The following is a 17,332-nucleotide window of genomic DNA, read 5'->3' as shown; positions in this document are numbered from 1 at the left end:
TGAAAAAGAGGTTATGGAGAAAATATAAAGAAAGAAGTAGAGAACAGTTGCATAAGGAATATAAGAACCAGGCTAGGAAAATGACTAGTATAGTAAGGAAAGCAAAAATAGAATACAAGGAGTGATTAGCTGTATAGTTGAAGGAAAATCCTAAGAATTTCTTTCATTATGTCGCCAGTAGTAGAAATTATTATTATCATTATTCAGGTCTCCATGGAGTCAAAAGACTCATCGCAGGAGGTCCTTCCTAAGAAACACAAAGTCTATCAAGACTCATCATGGGAAGTCCCTCCTAGGAAACACAGTCTATCATACCACTCCTTAAACTCATTGACCATTGTCGCTCTCACTACTCTATCAGGCAATGCATTCCATGGTTCAACCACCCTCCATGCAAAGAAACCACTTCTCACCCTCTTGCTCACAGTTTCCTTTCGTAACTTACAGGGATGGCCCCTTGTCATCACTCCCTCCTGCTGTTCAACCAAGCGAAAGAACTCCCCAGTGTAAACCCTGTAACCACCTCTCAACAGTTTAAAAGTCTCAGTCATATGACCTCTCCTTCTATTCACCACTCTGCAGTCTACATTCCCTCAGCCGATCCTCATAACTTTGTACACTCCAGAAACCATCTTTGTTATCTGCCTTTATACCCTTTCCACAGTTAATTTATCCCCTCCAAATCCTGGGGACCAAATTTGAGAACAATAGTCTAAGTGTGGTCTGATCAGAGTCTTATACAACGGAATGATAACTCTTTTATCTCTGCAGGTCAATGTCTTTCTCATTATTGCAACAATCCTGTGTTACCTTTACCACCTTTGCAATGTGTCCCCTAAATTTCAGGTTTCTATCAATCATTAACCCCAAATCTCCTCTCTCCCCTACTTCCTCCAGTAGCTATGGAAGCTGGGCAAGAATGTAGTTAGCAACGGTGTTAGAGCTTGGTTTTTTACTTGGCGAGTGGTGAATGAGTGGAATAAGCTGCCAGAGTCTGTTGTGGGTGCCATGACTGTGAATGAGTTCAAGGTGAGGTATGATAGATACTGTGTGAATGTCGAATAGTTGTTCTTGACATGATGTTAGGGCCTCCCTCGATGAGTCTGTCGACTCCCTGGAGTTGCCCGTAATAATAATAATAGTAGTTCCTCCAATAGAGTATGCAGCGTTCCATCGATGTATGATTTTGCATCGGTGACTATTAGATAGAAAAAGAGATAAACTGATCACTGTAGATCATATTATGGAGCTCTTTAATAACCATTGTATGGGGAATTTAATCATGGAAAAGCGGGTTTGATTCCTGAAGGAATGAAGACTGAAGTTTTAGAATGGCATAAGGTTACATAAAGGTACAAAATCTGAAAGGTTCTCACTACACAGTACCTATCATGCATTTCACTCATCCTTAACTCTCCAAGTGAATCAAGTGTTGATATACTTACTAATTGCACTCTTACTTAATTTCCAGAGTTTATCCCAAGTATGTGGTTGCCCTTTGCAACCATATGCCTGGGAAAGGAGTGTCCTAGGTTTGATTCCTGTCGATGATGTGAGGAACTTAAGGATCTTTCTCAACCATAGCCAAGTTAGCCGGTCTTGGGCATGGACAACAGGTTTTTTTTCCACCAATTTATCTGGGGTTTTTCATCCTGCAACCTAGCAAACTAACCCCATGAACACACAGGCTACAGTCATAGGATATAGTATGGCAAGGAAGGCAACGGGAAACCACCTTGCTCATAATCATTTCCCTAGTATAGTAACATATATCTACCCCCACCAACCGTATTGGCTGAGGGAATAGAATAGAATTCCTTGTTTTTTCCCCTCTAGCCAATTAGTGAAATTTCTTCTGCATTGGTCCTACGAAATCCTTTTAGTAAGCAAGCATTTCTGTCATATTCCATCTTTTCTATCACTCAACCAACTTCTACATCCCACAAATTTCAACCTATTCATGTAGGGAGCATTCCGTAGACCTCTCTCATTCTTAGTTACACACAAGTGTGGTCAAGTGCATAAACAATTGAATGAGTTTAATATACAGTTCAATAAGAACTGCCATGATAACCAACTCCACATAAGTCTGATCATAATACTTGTAATTATAAGAGATAGGAGGAGTACTACTAATGATATCAGATGACTTAAGTCCAGTTATGGTAGAAACACAAGAAACAATTATGATAACAGTGTTCCATGTAGCAATGAGTTTGCATCTATTTGGTATGAAGTGGAGGTTAACAGAATGAAATATATGGTGGGGTGTTGCTACAGACCTGGTGGCTCAGTTGCAGGGGACGAAGAAATTCATCGCCAATTTAGCCTTATGGATACCAAATGCATGATCATTATAGGTGACTTTAATTTTCCAAACATTGATTGGGTAGCAGAGAAATCTCATGATAAGAAAGAAGAGGAATGTATTAAATTGTTGTGAGACAATTTTCTCAAGCAGCATGTGAAAGAAGGAACTCAAAGTCAAAGAGTGTTGGATTTAGCATATAGCATCAGAAGGGGTCTCTGTTAAGAATATGGCTATTTTACCACTAATTGGTGACAGTGATCATGCTGTGTTTCTTGGGAAGTATCTAATTGTATATTGATGCTCTGACAGGTTGCATGCTGAACTACAAAGCTGGAAATTATGATCAACTTAGGAGAATAATATCTTTGGTCCCAAGTATCAGTTACTGAATGCGAAAAATGTCAGCAATGCGTGGGAATATTTGAAAAAGTGCTTAAATGATATCCGAATGTATCCCTGGTGTTCAAAGAATAAACAGGTTAGGAGTGAAATCAATGTGCAATCTTATTAAGCAAGAGATCCACAAGAAGATGATGTAGAAAGAATATCGTGAGAATAAGAGCGAAAGGAGTTATGAAATATATAAAGCTCAGGATGGAAAAGTAATGAGTATTATGCAGAAAGCTAAACAGGAGTATGAAAAGAAATTGGTCATGCAAGCTAAAGGCAATCCAAAATAATTTTATGCTGCAAGCAAAAGAAAGAATGAATGTGAAAGAATAACTATTGAATGCAGATGGTACTCAAGTGTTAGAAGCTAATGAGTGCTCACTTTTACTTTATACTTTAATTAATACTTATTAATTAATATTTAGTATATGTTGTAATTTCCTGAAATAATTTAATAGTCATGTGTTACCAACGTATAAACTTATCAACAAGAATGACTAAAACAATGTCAGGACTTTGGAGTGCTGGCTATGGAGAGAGGTTGAAGAAATGTGGGTCGCAGAGTTTGGTGGATATGAGGAAAAGAGGTGATATGATAGAGACATTTAAGTTAGTGAGAGGATTTTATCAGATTAATCCAGAGGATTATAAAAAGGATAGAAGGTGAAATGGGAAGAACCAGAGGCCATCCCTGGAAATTATGTAAAAGTGTGGTGAAGAGGGGATGTGTGAGGAGTAGATTTTTTACATGGAGATTAGTGAATGGAACGCATTACAATAATGTGTTGTTAATGCAAGGAGTGTTAAGGATTCTATATTATAAATATGTTGTCAGTTGAATGAAGCTCTCACAATGAGTCTGCTGACTCCATGAAGGGTGCAATAATAATAATAAATCTAAACATACTACTGTATATGCATCCCCCTTGTCATAATAAATAAGCAAACTGCTAAAACACAGTCTTTCTTTAGACACCCATGCTGTCTATTAAAGGGAATTCTACTGCTGTCAACCCAGTTCTGAATGAATCCTTGTCCTTGCTAGCTTCTCTAGTGCCTTGACCACAACTCCAGACAAGCAGATTGGCCTATAATTCAAAGCTAGTCATATCACTCCCTTTATCAAGTGCAACAATTTTGCCCTCTTTCCACTCCTTTGGAACTTGGATCAGTATAAGACTCATGTTAAAAGGTAAGTGAAAGCTTTTAACTCTCTAGAACATTCCCTCAAGATATATGGTGATATACCATCAAGTCCCATGGTCTTGTTGTAAGATTACTCACTTATATACCTCCTGCTCACTCACCATCAGTGATTCCTCCTCCATTCCCACTGCTCTCAAGTTCTGCATTATGTTACAATCACAAGGGTGGAATACTTTAATGAACTGCTCATTTAACACCTCTACCAGCTTTTATCATTCTCCCATTATCATTGACCAATATCATCCTTTCATAGTCAATCTTCCTTCTAATGGATGCATGTCAAAAAACCTCCTTAGGATTTCTTTTAGCCTAATTTGCTAACTGCTGCTCATACTGCATTGATCTTGTGCTGCCTTTACAATGCCGTTTTCTTAGAGACTGCATGCTTCACCTTTCTCAATCATCCATCTTACTCCTACCTTATTTAATCTCATGACCTTTGGAATGCACTGTCATTGTCTTTGCCAAATAGTACCTGAGTAGAAACCAAGTAGCTCTGATTTCCTTCTTTTCTAATTCCTTATTCCATTCTATTGCTACAAGCTGCCTCCTGAGTTTGTCATTATCATCTGCCTTATAGTTCCACATACAACTCTTTCTCATGAAAGTCCTGATATGGCTGACCACACCCAAGTGGAGGAAGATGTGAAACTTCGTTTAAAATAATATCTTCTGATGAGATAATCAAATCCGAGAACAACTTCGATCCACTTCTAGTCTCTGTTACATACTGCTTAAGATAGCCGTATCTCAAAAACTCAAGAAATTCATTCTTTTGGTTCCAGATGCTGTCTCTTCATTCCAGTCTATATTGCCATAATTGAAATCTTCCTCCCCCTCCATAATGATCACCCTTTTCTTATTAGCCAGAACCAATTTGCCTAAACATTTCCTTCTTACTGCCTTCCACATTACCAGGTCTATAGCAACACCCTACCAAACATTTCATCCTGTCCATCTACTTCACACCATACTGCTTCAAAACCACTGTCAGTATTTGCTCCATGCATCTCCACTCATGATGGGCACAACTCCTTTGCCATCATCAATAGCACTCTACCTCCCTCTTTGCCTTGTCTGTCTTCATGAATGAATACATATCCCTCCATCTCTATTCCTGTTGGAATGTCATGGTTCATGTCTTACTTATTCGAACAATTTTTGGACAAATTAACTATCAATGCTACAATTTCATTTTCTTTGTTTTGCATACTTTTAGCATTTGTAAACATACACACTAGCTCATTTCTGTTTCTATACAAGTCACTGCTTCTCAGATATGACTCCTCCACACTCCCTCCTGTCCATTACTCTCTATCATCACTAATATTACACCTCCCCCAGACTTAAATGTCACCCCCCACATCCTTGACTATCTTAATTCTTCTGGCACACTCCTACATCTACTCCTGAAACCATCATCTACATTTCTCACACCACGGTGTCTCCCTGTACACCTTGTGTTCTTTCTCTCTCATTCTCTTTACTTGCACTACTCACCTCTCCAATTGCAAACTCATCTACCTTGCTCTCCTCTTTCATTCACTTCAGTCATTATTTTCTCTTGTAGCAACAGTTTCAGATCTGGTGTGATTCCAACTGGGAGTCACACCAGATCGATTCAAGTGTACACTGATAAAAATCATAATCAGCAAGCTGTGCTGGTTATGGTCTTTATCGGTGTATATCATTCTGGTGTAAATGATGAAATTCAATATATAGAAAGTAGGAAAATATTGAGAGAATTGAAAGTGAAAGTATCAGGTGTTGATTGGAGATGTTAATAAGGCTGTGAGAATGGATGACATATCACCACATATTCTTAAGGAATGTGTGCTACAGTTTGCCATGGCCTTTGACTAGTTATTTAATGAAAGTCTTGCAGTGGGTAGGGTACCTAAGGAGTCGAAAGAAGGCAAAATAATATATAATTCCACAAGCATGGTTCTAGGATATAACCACAACATTATAGACTAGTCTGTATAGCTGTGGTTGTGGTCAAGATGTTTGAGAGATTTGTTAGAATCAGAATACAGGATTAGGTTTGATGGTCAGCATGGTTTTGTAAAGGTTAGGTTCTATTTTAGCAATTTACTTGCATTTTATGATAGGATAATGAGTGGATTAAATAAGGGAGAATTATATACAGTGATACTCTTGGACTTTGCAAAAAGCGTTTGGTAGATTACCACATGATAAGTTGTTTTACAAGCTGTAGAGGATGAGAATAGATAATTGGTTAAATGGACCAGAGATCGACTCTCTGAACAATACCAGCAGGTTGTGTATGATGGAGTAGTGTCTCAAAAAAGGAGGGTAACCAGTGGCATCCCCCTCCCCCCCAGTGCTTTATTCTTGGGCCCTTGCTGTTTAACTTGTTTGTAAACAATATATCATATGGACTGACTGGGAATCTTCAGTTATTTACTGATGATGCAAAGTTGAGGATTATTGTAAGTAGCACTGCTGATGTTGATTCCCTTCAGGAAAACTTAAATAGACTTTTGACTGGGACAAAGGAGTGGGGTTGTTGTTTTAATATTAATAAGTGCAAGGCGTTGCATTTTTGAGTGCAGATATACGGCTGTGTACTATATCAACGGTACCATACTGCAGGAAGTGGATCATATTAGAGATTTGGGAGTGATGGTTGACAGTACACTGAAGTTTAGAGGGCATATTGCTAGTGTTGCAAAGGATAAAAAGCACTCTAACATGTATTGATAAGGAAGTGGTTGTGCCATGTATAACGCATTAGTCAGACCACACTTGAACTATTGTGCTCATCTGGTCTTCTGGTTTTCAGAGTGATGTGTAGACATTGGAAATAGTCCAGAGGTGAGTGACTAAGACAATATCAGGACTTTTGACTGCTGGCTATGAAGAAAGGTTGAGAAAATGTGGACAGCAGAGTTTAGTGGATAGGAGGGAAAGAGGTGATGTGATATAGACATTTAAGTTAGTGAGAGGATTTTATCAGATTAATCCAAATGAGATTATAAAAAGAGTAGACGCGAGAGGGGAAAAACCAGAGGTTATCCCTGGAAGTTATGTTAAGAGGAGGTGTGAGGAGTAAATTTTTTTAGATGGAGAATTGTCAGGCAATGGAATGCATTACCAGAATGTGTTGTTAATTCTGGTAATGCATTTCATTACCAGAATTCAAGTTCAAGGAGTGTTAAGGATTTTAAGAGTCGGTATGATAAATATGTTGCCAGTTGAATGAACCTCTCTCAGTGAGTCTGCCAACTCCATGGAGGATGCAATGATAATAATAATTTAATTTACACCTATTTTATTTCATTATACTATGTCTTACTTAATCACACTCCATTCTGAAAAAATGAATAAATAATACCCCTCTCCCCAATTTTATTTAAATTCACCATGTAATTTAGAATGAAGACTCTGGGTTGGCAAAGAAAGAATTTGCTCTAAAGGATTTTTAAAACATGAAATAGCTGTCAATGGTTTGATTTTTTTTAGAAGCATTACATTCATGTATTTCATTATTATTCTGCAAAATAATGTCATGTTCTGTTGCTTTAAATGTTTCAAAGTCATGTAAGTACTGGATTATTTCAACACCAAATATGTTTACTATATAAATTTGTAAATATCTGTAGACAAAAAAATGACATTACTTGTATTCATTGTTCCTACTTTATTTTTCTGTATGTATTTTATTTAACATTATAAAAATTTTAATTTATTGCTGAAAGACTTATTCATTTAAGATATAGATTCATCTACATCTTTAAAACATCAGTAGTGCCCTAAAAATTGAGTAAAAAGCCAATGACATCATAAAAAGGGTACTCCTAAACAAAAATAGGCAAAATAGCCATAAAAATTAATAATTATTCATTTGTTATAATATAAAAAAATATTGTTCTTTCATATTATTTTAACTTAAAGCATTTCTTCCTCAAAAATTTAAAAAATGCAGTTTATCCAGCTTATTTTGCTGGATTTCCAACTAGCATCCTCAGAGCACAATTACTTATTACAGTCCACACCCAAAAATTATTAAGTGAAACAGTTCAAATATAATGAACAAAAGTCCTAAAGTCCTCCTAATTTCTTCCTCTAATATTGTACAGAAGTTATTACAGTTGTGTTGAAGTTTATCTTAAAATGACTGTCTGCTGAAATTTTTGGTAGATTGAAGCAACTATATTGAGGTTAGGAGACATGTCATAGTACTTCACAGAACTTGGCCATCTTTGCCACACTTTTTATTCAATGGTCATGGCTCCTACAAAATAGAGGAAAAGCTTAGCTGCCCCCCCCTCCAAAAAAAAGAAAATCACAAGAAAAAAGCACTATTCCTTATATCTGGGATACATTTGAAATTATAGCTAAAGTACTAAGTACCAATGATGTCATGTAGATGTTGCAGATCTTATTGACAACTTAAATGAAGCTAGAAAGAGCAAATGGATTGATACCATCAAAAGGCTGAACTTTAAACATCCAAGCAGGAAGGCATGGAGCCTCCTTAAAAAGTTAGGTGATAATTCCCATTGCCCCCATGCAAAAGCTGGTGTTAGTGCAAACTGTATTGCCATTTGGATAGTGAATCTGTCCAGAGCTAAATCAGAAAAAACCCACACTAAAATAATTAGGAAGGACTCGACCAGACTTAAAGAAGGTTGTTTTAAAGTGACCAATCTATTGAATCCATCACCTTGCTGCACTCCAGGGAGTGAAAACTGGTAAAGCACCTGGATTTGATAATATTCACCCAGAATTTTAACAGACTCTGGATCAAATACAGTGGTATGGCTGACAAAACTCTTTTCTATTATTCTACGGAGTGGCAGATTACCAGAAGAATTTAAAAAAATTGAAGATAATAGCTATCCTGAAACCTGGAAAGCTTGCTGATAAACGTGAAAGCTATAAACCTATAGCACTGTTCAGCGTCTTAAGCTATTAGAAAGACTTATTTACAATAGAATTAGTACTATTATTATTGACACTCTCCCTCATGAACAGGCTGGTTTCAGACCCGGGTGCAACTGTAAAGATCAAGTTTTGTCCCTAATGACTCATATAGAATCTGGTTTCGAAAATGCCTTAAAACTGGTGCAGTCTTTATAGACTTGACGGCTGCATATGACACTATGGAGAAACGGCATGATCTACAAGTGCCTTAAAATACTGAAATGTAAAAAAAAAAAAAATGACCCATCTGATCAACACTATTCTGTCTAATAGAACAATACAGGTAGATGATGATGATATGAGCAAGCCAAGAATACTTAACAATGGACTTCCACAAGGGTTAGTTCTAGCCCCTCTTCTATTCAATTTGTATATGCTGATGATCTATATATCACAGCCCAACACCAGAACTTCTGTACTATAGAGCACATATTAACTAGTGACATAGAGGAGCTAAACTACTTCTTTGAGAAGTGGTATCTTATTCCAAGATTGAAACATGCTGTTTCCATTTGAGCAATAGCATGGCATGTGACATCTTAAGAGTGTCACTAAATGGGAACATGCTACCACACAATTTTAATCCAAAGTATCTGGGCATAACCCGAGACAGAACCCTCTCCTTTAATAGACATCTCATTCTAATATTGCTGCCAAACTCAGGACTAGAAATAACATACTGCATAAACTTGCCAGAACAACCTGGGGGGCTTGTGCTCCCACATTAAGGATATCTGCTCTGGGTCTTATTTACTCGACTGCTGAATACTGCTCAGCTGTCTGACTGAACAGTGTACATGTTAAATTAATTGATACTGTCCTGAATCAGGCAATGCATATCAGTTCTGGAACAATAAAGATTATTCCATCATATTGGCTACCAGTTTTGAGCCACATACAGCTGGCACAACTATGATGCCAAGACAACCTGATTCGTAAATATAACAAAATTTTCCGGAATCATCTGCTTCCTATTACACTCTGATATTGACAGTTTTACAATCACAGAGGCTTAAGTCAAGACACCCACCTATTATAACAGCACAACGACTTGTCACTGAGGGCTATTAATTTAATTAACAGCATGGCACATGGAATGGACTGCCCAAGCCCCAGTAATCTGGCAGACTGTCTTTAACCCAAGTGCCCTCCATCAGGGTTCAACCTACCTTGAAAAATATGGACCTTCCTAAATAGGTTTTGCACCAACCATGGTAGGTGTGGAGCTTCCTTTTTTACTTGGGGAATTAGACCAAACTCATCTTGTGACTGTGGTGAGGATAACCAAACAATACAACATATCACCTTTGACTGTCCTCACAGAGCCTACAGGACCTGTAACTGACTTTATAACAGTTTCTACAGATGCTGTTGATTGGCTATCGAACTTAGACATTCAATTTTAATTTTATACTTATTTTTATATGTATATGACTACAGTGTCACTTCACACTATTGTATTTTTTATACATCTTATTGTCTTGTATGTTCTCTTTTGTGTGTGTGGTGGCATATGCATGTATTCTTCTTAGCCAAATGCTAAATAAATAAAATAACTTTCACACTATATTCAAACCATAAGTCAAATTAGCAACTCTGTTCTGCTCCACTATGGATAAACTCTGTCCTCTAGCACATCCTGAAGTCTATGAAGTGCCCCGTGATTGTAATAGACAGGAAGATCCATTAAACATCCACCTCAGAGAACACAAGAAATGTATTTGGCATGGCATCATTATGGCAGATCACATTTAGACACCCTGCACATAGGAATAGATGAAAGAAAATCTATGTGCTATACAGTTGTTACAGGTTAAAGACTCAATTTTTAAAGTCAGTAATGGTTATGAAGCATGCTCCTAACCTCAAGCAAAATGGGTGCATTAATCTGCCAAAAATTTGGGACACATCATCTCAAGATCAACTTCCACAACTGTAATAGCTTCTTTAGAGCATTAGGTCTTTTGTCCATTACAATTAAAATTGTTTCACTTACTTTTGCATGTAGATTATAACAAGTAGTTGTGCTCTAAGAGTGCTCATTTGATATCCATTTAAATATAAGCTGCCTATATTATGCACCTGTATTATAATATTATTATATAATGATAATAATAATATAAATGATATATGTATTTATATTGTGTGTGCGTGTGGGTGTATATTATTAACACCCGACCTCCATGGAGTCAGAGACCAAAACTACTCACTATTGCATACAATGTATGCAATAGTGAGTAGCGTCACTCCTTTGCTCACACCCTCCAGCAATGGCCTCTTGTTCTACTTCCTTCTCCACTTCTATGAAAAATCTCTTCTATGTCTACCTGATAACATCCCCTGACCAGTTTATATGTCTCGATCATACCCCCCTTCCTCCTATTCACGAGGCTCTGCAACTTACATTCCCTCAATCTGTTCTCGTACTCCACATTCCAAAGACCACTGACCACCTTTGTGAATCTTCTCTGTACCCTTTCCGACATATCCTCGTCACCATGAAAATCCGGTGACCAAATCTGTGTACAATAATCCATATGGAATCATAACCTTTCTATTTCTGCATCTTGTGCAATGTGACCCCTGAATTTCAGGTCCTTGTCCACCATCACTCCTAGATCTCTCATCTCCTCTACTTCTGTTAAAGTTTCCCCGCCAAGTGTATATTTGACATCCCATCGTTGCTTACCACATCTCAAAACCTTACACTTGGCAACATTGAACTGATAGTTCCACTTACCTGCCCATTCATGCAATCTATTCAAATCCTCTTGTAAGGCATTAACATCAGCCAGACTGTACATTGCTCTCCCCAGTTTTGCATCATCTGCAAACAGCTGTATATCGCTAGTTAAACCAAACCCAATATCATTAACATACAAATTGAACAACAATGGCCCCAAAACTGACCCCTGTGGCACACCACTGGTGACCTTTCTCTTTCGAGATACTGCACCCCATATACAACTTTCTGATATCTATCTGACAGCCAGTCACTGATCCAACACAGAAGTCTGTTATCTAATTCCATCTCCTTCAATTTAATTAACAGCTTGTCAGGTGGTAGGCTATCAAAAGCCTTTGCAAAATCCAAGTACACCACTGTATATGGATCTCCTCTGTCCAAGGTATTTGTCACCTTGTTATGGTACATAAGTAAGTTAGTGAAACATGATTTCCCCTAAAGAAACCTGTGCTGATAACCACAGAGAATACCGCTGTTATCAACCTATTTCTGTATCCTACTTCTCGCCAATCTCTCCAGGACCGTCACCACAACTCCAGATATACAGATCGGCCTATAATTTGAAGCTACAGCCTTATCACTACCTTTATGCAGTGGAACAATTTTACCCTACTTCCGCTCTCTTGAAACCTGTGCTGTTGCAAAATTCTTGTTAAACAGGCATGCCAATGCTGCTGCCAGTTTCCTGGAACATTCCCTTAAGATACGTGGTGATATTTCATCAAATCCTATCATCTTATTAACATCAAGGTTATTTATTTCCTCAAATACCTCCTGCTCACTCACAATTAAGTATCCTCTTATATGTCCTCTACACTTAAGTTCCTTATGATTCCACCCTGATCAGGATGAAACACACTTATAAATTGATCACTGAATACCTCAACAATGTCTTCTGCAGCAGTTACCATTCTACCACTTTCATCCCTTAACTTCATCTTTCCATGATCATTCTTCCTTCTACTTGCTACATATCTAAAAAAAAAACTCTCTAGGGTTTATCTTAGCCTGATTTGCCAATTTCTGTTCATACTCAACTTTTGTTTTCTTTACTAACGGAGTCTTCTTTATATTCTTCACGTGACTGATTACCATTATTCATCTTGTACTTTCTCCAAAGGACTTTCTTTTTTCAGATTTCATGCTTAAGCTCCACATTGATCCATTTTACACCAACCTTATTCAGCCTTTTGTCCTTTGGGATACGTTCGTACATTGATGCTGTTATGTATTTCTTTGTAAGTTCCCATGCAGCATTTATTTCCTTACCACTCAACTCCTCGTTCCATGTTATAGCTCCAAGTTGTCTCCTAAGCTTGTCATAATCACCAGCCTTATAATTCCACATATATCCTTTCCTCACAAAAGCCTGCATATGACTAGTCACAACACAGGTGATTACTTTCACTTTCACCAACTGGAGGAAAATGTGAAACCCCTCTAACCATCACATCCTCTGATGAAATGATGAGATCTAGAATTCTTGATCCTCACATGCCTTTCTTTACATGCTGCCTGAGATAGTTATCTCTAAAGAAATTGAGAAATTCACTTTCCTTATTCCCAAATGCTATCTCTTCATTCCAATCTATACTACCATAATTAAAATCATCCATAATAATTACCCTTCCTTTGTTCACTAATCCAAATTGTTTATACATTTCTTCATCACCACCTTCCACATTCCCAGGCCTATAGCAACATCCAACTAAATATGTCTTCCTCTCAACCTCCACATTACACCACACTGTCTCATAACGATTGCCACTATTTCTCCCTTTCATGTCTACCTTATGTGGACTTAATTCCCCTGCTATCATTAGCAGCACTCCCCCTCCCATCCTGCCCTTTCTATCCTCACAAAAAATACTGTACCATTCCATTTCTATTCCTGTTACTATATCATCTTCATTCAACCATGTTTCACTTATTCCAATGATTTGGGGGCGAATAAATTCAATCACTGAAACCATTTCATCCCCTTTATTTCTGATACTTCCGGCATTTGTAAATAAACACAATAGTTCATTTTTAGGTCTATAGTTCTATCCAGTCCTATCCAAGCCATATGTTGGTTGTGATCTCCCCACCACACCTGCCAAATCACCTTTATCACCACTTACCACATATACCTCCCCGGTCTCCACCTCTCTTAGCTTAATTTTGTTTATTTTGATTTTAAATGTAAGAAAATTAATTTTTATTAACTGAACATTAGTCTTGAGTAGTGAAATTTTCAAAATCATCCATCATGAAGATGTCAGGATATTTGGATTTAGAAAATAAAGTTAGATATTTTCTAAATCCAAAATTAATATTGTATAGTGTTAGAATAGTAGCCGAGACAATAAACAGAACATTATTAGTAAACATGGAGTACAAGTAGTAAAAATTAAAACATACTGAATCAGAGTACCTCAGATCTGAAAAACTTTACCTGATGCCATCTTAATCACTCTTCTCTGAACCTTTTACAGTATATCTGGATGCAGATATTCTGAAAACCAAATCTACATGTAGTAATCCATATGTGATCTGATCAAAAACTTATAGAATTTATGCTATTTTTCAGACATTCCACATATAGTTATAGATTTACAGTAGATAAGTCCAAAATAATGACTGAATACAGTGGAGACTATTTTATTGATTTGGTGTAATTGTAGCAATTGGCTAAGAAGATGTATATGTGGTTACATTTATTGACAACATTATTATCAGAGGAAATCAATTTTGCCTTGTTAAATAGTTTTAATGCCATAATGCTGGGAGGACTGGTAGTGTGACTGGTGGTGGTAGCATCTACCTATATTTCTTGTAAACAGTGAAATGCAAGAATCCCAGTGTTTCCTGGATTCTTGTGCAGTGCTCATTACAAACTATTACTAATTCCATTTTAATGAAGTGAAATGGATTGTAGAATGTTGACTGTTTAAATGTTAAAAAGATGTTTAGTGGGAGGTAGTATGTTCAGTTGTGTTTTTGTAAAAGTGAAAGTGTTTGAAAACAAGAACAAAACTTTTGTCTTCAAAATGTCGACCAATGGTAGGTATATGCGAGACAGAGATTAAAGCAGTCTCTTCAAATTTCTCTATAAAGAAGTTTTATCTGCAGCTATTGTTTATTCATTTGTAATTTTTATCCTGAAATAACGGGACTGACTTGGTCAATATTTTCTCTAGATTTTGCTATCAGTTTCCAAGTTTTGTTCTTGTTTTTAAACACTTTTTCTCTCCAATGTTTATATTACTGAAGTCTATACTTTGCCTCTGAAAGTTACTCAGCTTTGATTATTTTGAACATATTTGTTTCTGTTATTTTATTAAAAACTAAATGGTGATCACTTCTTGCAAATCTCTGATATACTTGGAATCCCAGATCACTATCAACACCAACAGTCAACGATGTTGTTGTTCAGGATCTCCATTAAGTCACAGGACTCGTCATGGGAGGCTAACACAATCTATCACACCACTCCTTGAACTTGTGCACCATTTATGCTTTCACCACTATAGCTTCTTTAACCCTTTCATCTCTTAGGACAGGTAGAATTCCTTGATGGTGAATTAATGCAGCTGGCATGCCACTTCTCTGCAACATCCTCCTAAGGGCAAGTATTTATACCTGTAGATCTTTGTTGTCATGGAGCCAGTTGGCCTGTTTTGAGATATGAAAAAACAAATTTCTGAGAGAAAATCCCCCCCCCCCCCATGTATAAAAGACTGGCTAACTCACCATTTGATTGAAGAAACCTGATAAAGGCTCCTCACATCGTAGATGGGATTCAAACCCAGATCTTTCCAACTGAGATAGAGGCTCAAAAAAAAAAAAAAAAAAAAAAAAAAAGCTACTTCTCACCCTCTTGCTTGCCACTTACATTTGCAAATTCCAGGAATGGCCCGTGTCCTTCTTCCTTCTCCTTATTTTATCATATCTTATAACTATCTCAACAACTTAAATGTTTCAATTATATCACTTCTTCTGCTTCTGTTGATCAAATACTACAGTCCACATGCCCTCATTTTGTCATCTGGCTCTACACCCTCTCCAAGGTTAATTCTGGAATTCACTGGTAGAGGGCAAACAGTTCCGTCTCCTGCGATGTATTGTCTGAGGAAAAAAAAAAAGACAAGTTTGGATATTAATTATTAGTTATATATTATAACTTTAGTGTAATTTTAGTCTGGTGTGGCTGTGACTGAGTTTGGAAGTTATTCAATTTGAAGCACTTTTTTGGGACTGCAAGGAAGAGTATAACAAAAGTTTAGTTAGTCAAAAGCAGTAAGAACTATGTCAATCAGAAGCACAGCGTGAAAATTGAGTGTGTAGAGTGGCGTGGATTTTACTAAGATGGTTTGTTGTTGGGAGTGTAATATGTATGCATGGCCAAATGTGGTAGATGTGTTTATTGAGAGATTAAACAAGAGAAGTGAGAGTGAGGGTCTGTAGAAAGTGTGTTATGTTAATGGATTGCAGTGATTTGAATGAAAGTTGGGAGCTGGAAGTGAAGAATACCGGGAGAAAGGAAGTGATGAATGTAAGATTAAAAGTGATAGCTTGATAGAACATGAGAATATGAGTGTAGCGGATGCGATTGTGAATACAGAAATTATTAAAATAGGACAATCGGGCATCATGATGGAAGCATGCCTCACTGATAAAAGAAGAGCTGACGTCTTCGAGAACAGAAGATTTGACTGAAGAAGCAGTTCTAGAAAATTCGCTGTAAACATTTTTGGCATAGGAAAATTCACCGCAAACATTTATGGCATAAAATTTTCACTCTAAGACATTTTGCATTAATTTTTGTAAATAATCAATGGATCATAAAGGGCATTATAAAAATCATTAAAAAGGCAAATCTTTATTAAGGTGAATGTCATGATACATAATGAAATCATTTAAAAATTGTGCAAATTAAAAAAAGATGCTGCATAAGTAATCAACTTTTTTTGCTGTGGATCGTCATATCAACAAATCCATCAGTAACATCGCTTATTGGAAGAAATGCTAATGCTGTGAAGCATTTAATTTTTATGTTGAATTCAGCATCTGTTTGATAGCGTAACTTCAAACCAATGGCAACAATTTTGCGATAAAGATTTTGTGCCATATGAAATAATCTATTATAGTTGTTGACATAAATATGTTTAGAAAAAGCGTTGATAGTTGCTTTCTCAAAGTCAACCATTAATGTTTCGAAATCTAATGATGAACTTAAGCCCTTTAAGGCACTGAATAATCTGCTGTAAGCTAATTCTGATTTGCCAGGAAACAAAAATCTGCCATGGAATCCTTAGGGGTCTCATGCCAATCCCATGCCTGGATAAAGGAGGAGGGTTGGTCAGATGAGTGTCGCTGCTCTGACCATAAAGAAAAAACATGATTTGTTATCTGATGCCTATATGATCAACAGCTACAACATGCCAGCTTGGACGTTGTCCAGATCAACAAGGCCCATGATACCAATCAAGTGATTCCATATATTCATTACCTGGTGGTGATATCTGCTTCAGTTCTTCAGTCAGTTTCCGAATGCTATCTAAATCTAGTTTTTTTTTTTTTTTCCCATATAGCTCACTACAGTATCTTGTCTGTCGCTGTACAATTTTATCTTTATTCATCAATACTTTGCCTTTTCGTCTAATGGTTCTAATCATTTTGTACACCTCCCTAGTTTTATGCTCTCCATAGTACTGTTCTATATTATTGCAATGGGCTTCTAACCA

General features: G+C 36.9%; 1 protein-coding gene across 1 annotated transcript in view; it reads left to right on the top strand.

The window, feature by feature from the left end:
• Nucleotides 1-17,332, top strand: part of LOC150094441 (adenylate cyclase type 1-like) — a 619,545-nt gene that overhangs the window by 577,110 nt on the left and 25,103 nt on the right. The gene's annotated exons all lie outside the window — the stretch shown is intronic.

The sequence above is a fragment of the Typopeltis vanoorti genome, chromosome 22 (assembly GCF_054136105.1).
Source record: "Typopeltis vanoorti isolate ZY-2024b chromosome 22, IOZ_Tvanoo_1.0, whole genome shotgun sequence".
Lineage (NCBI taxonomy): Eukaryota > Metazoa > Arthropoda > Arachnida > Uropygi > Thelyphonidae > Typopeltis > Typopeltis vanoorti.
Note: the sequence above shows the minus strand (reverse complement) of the source record. Positions and strands in the feature narration are given on the sequence as shown.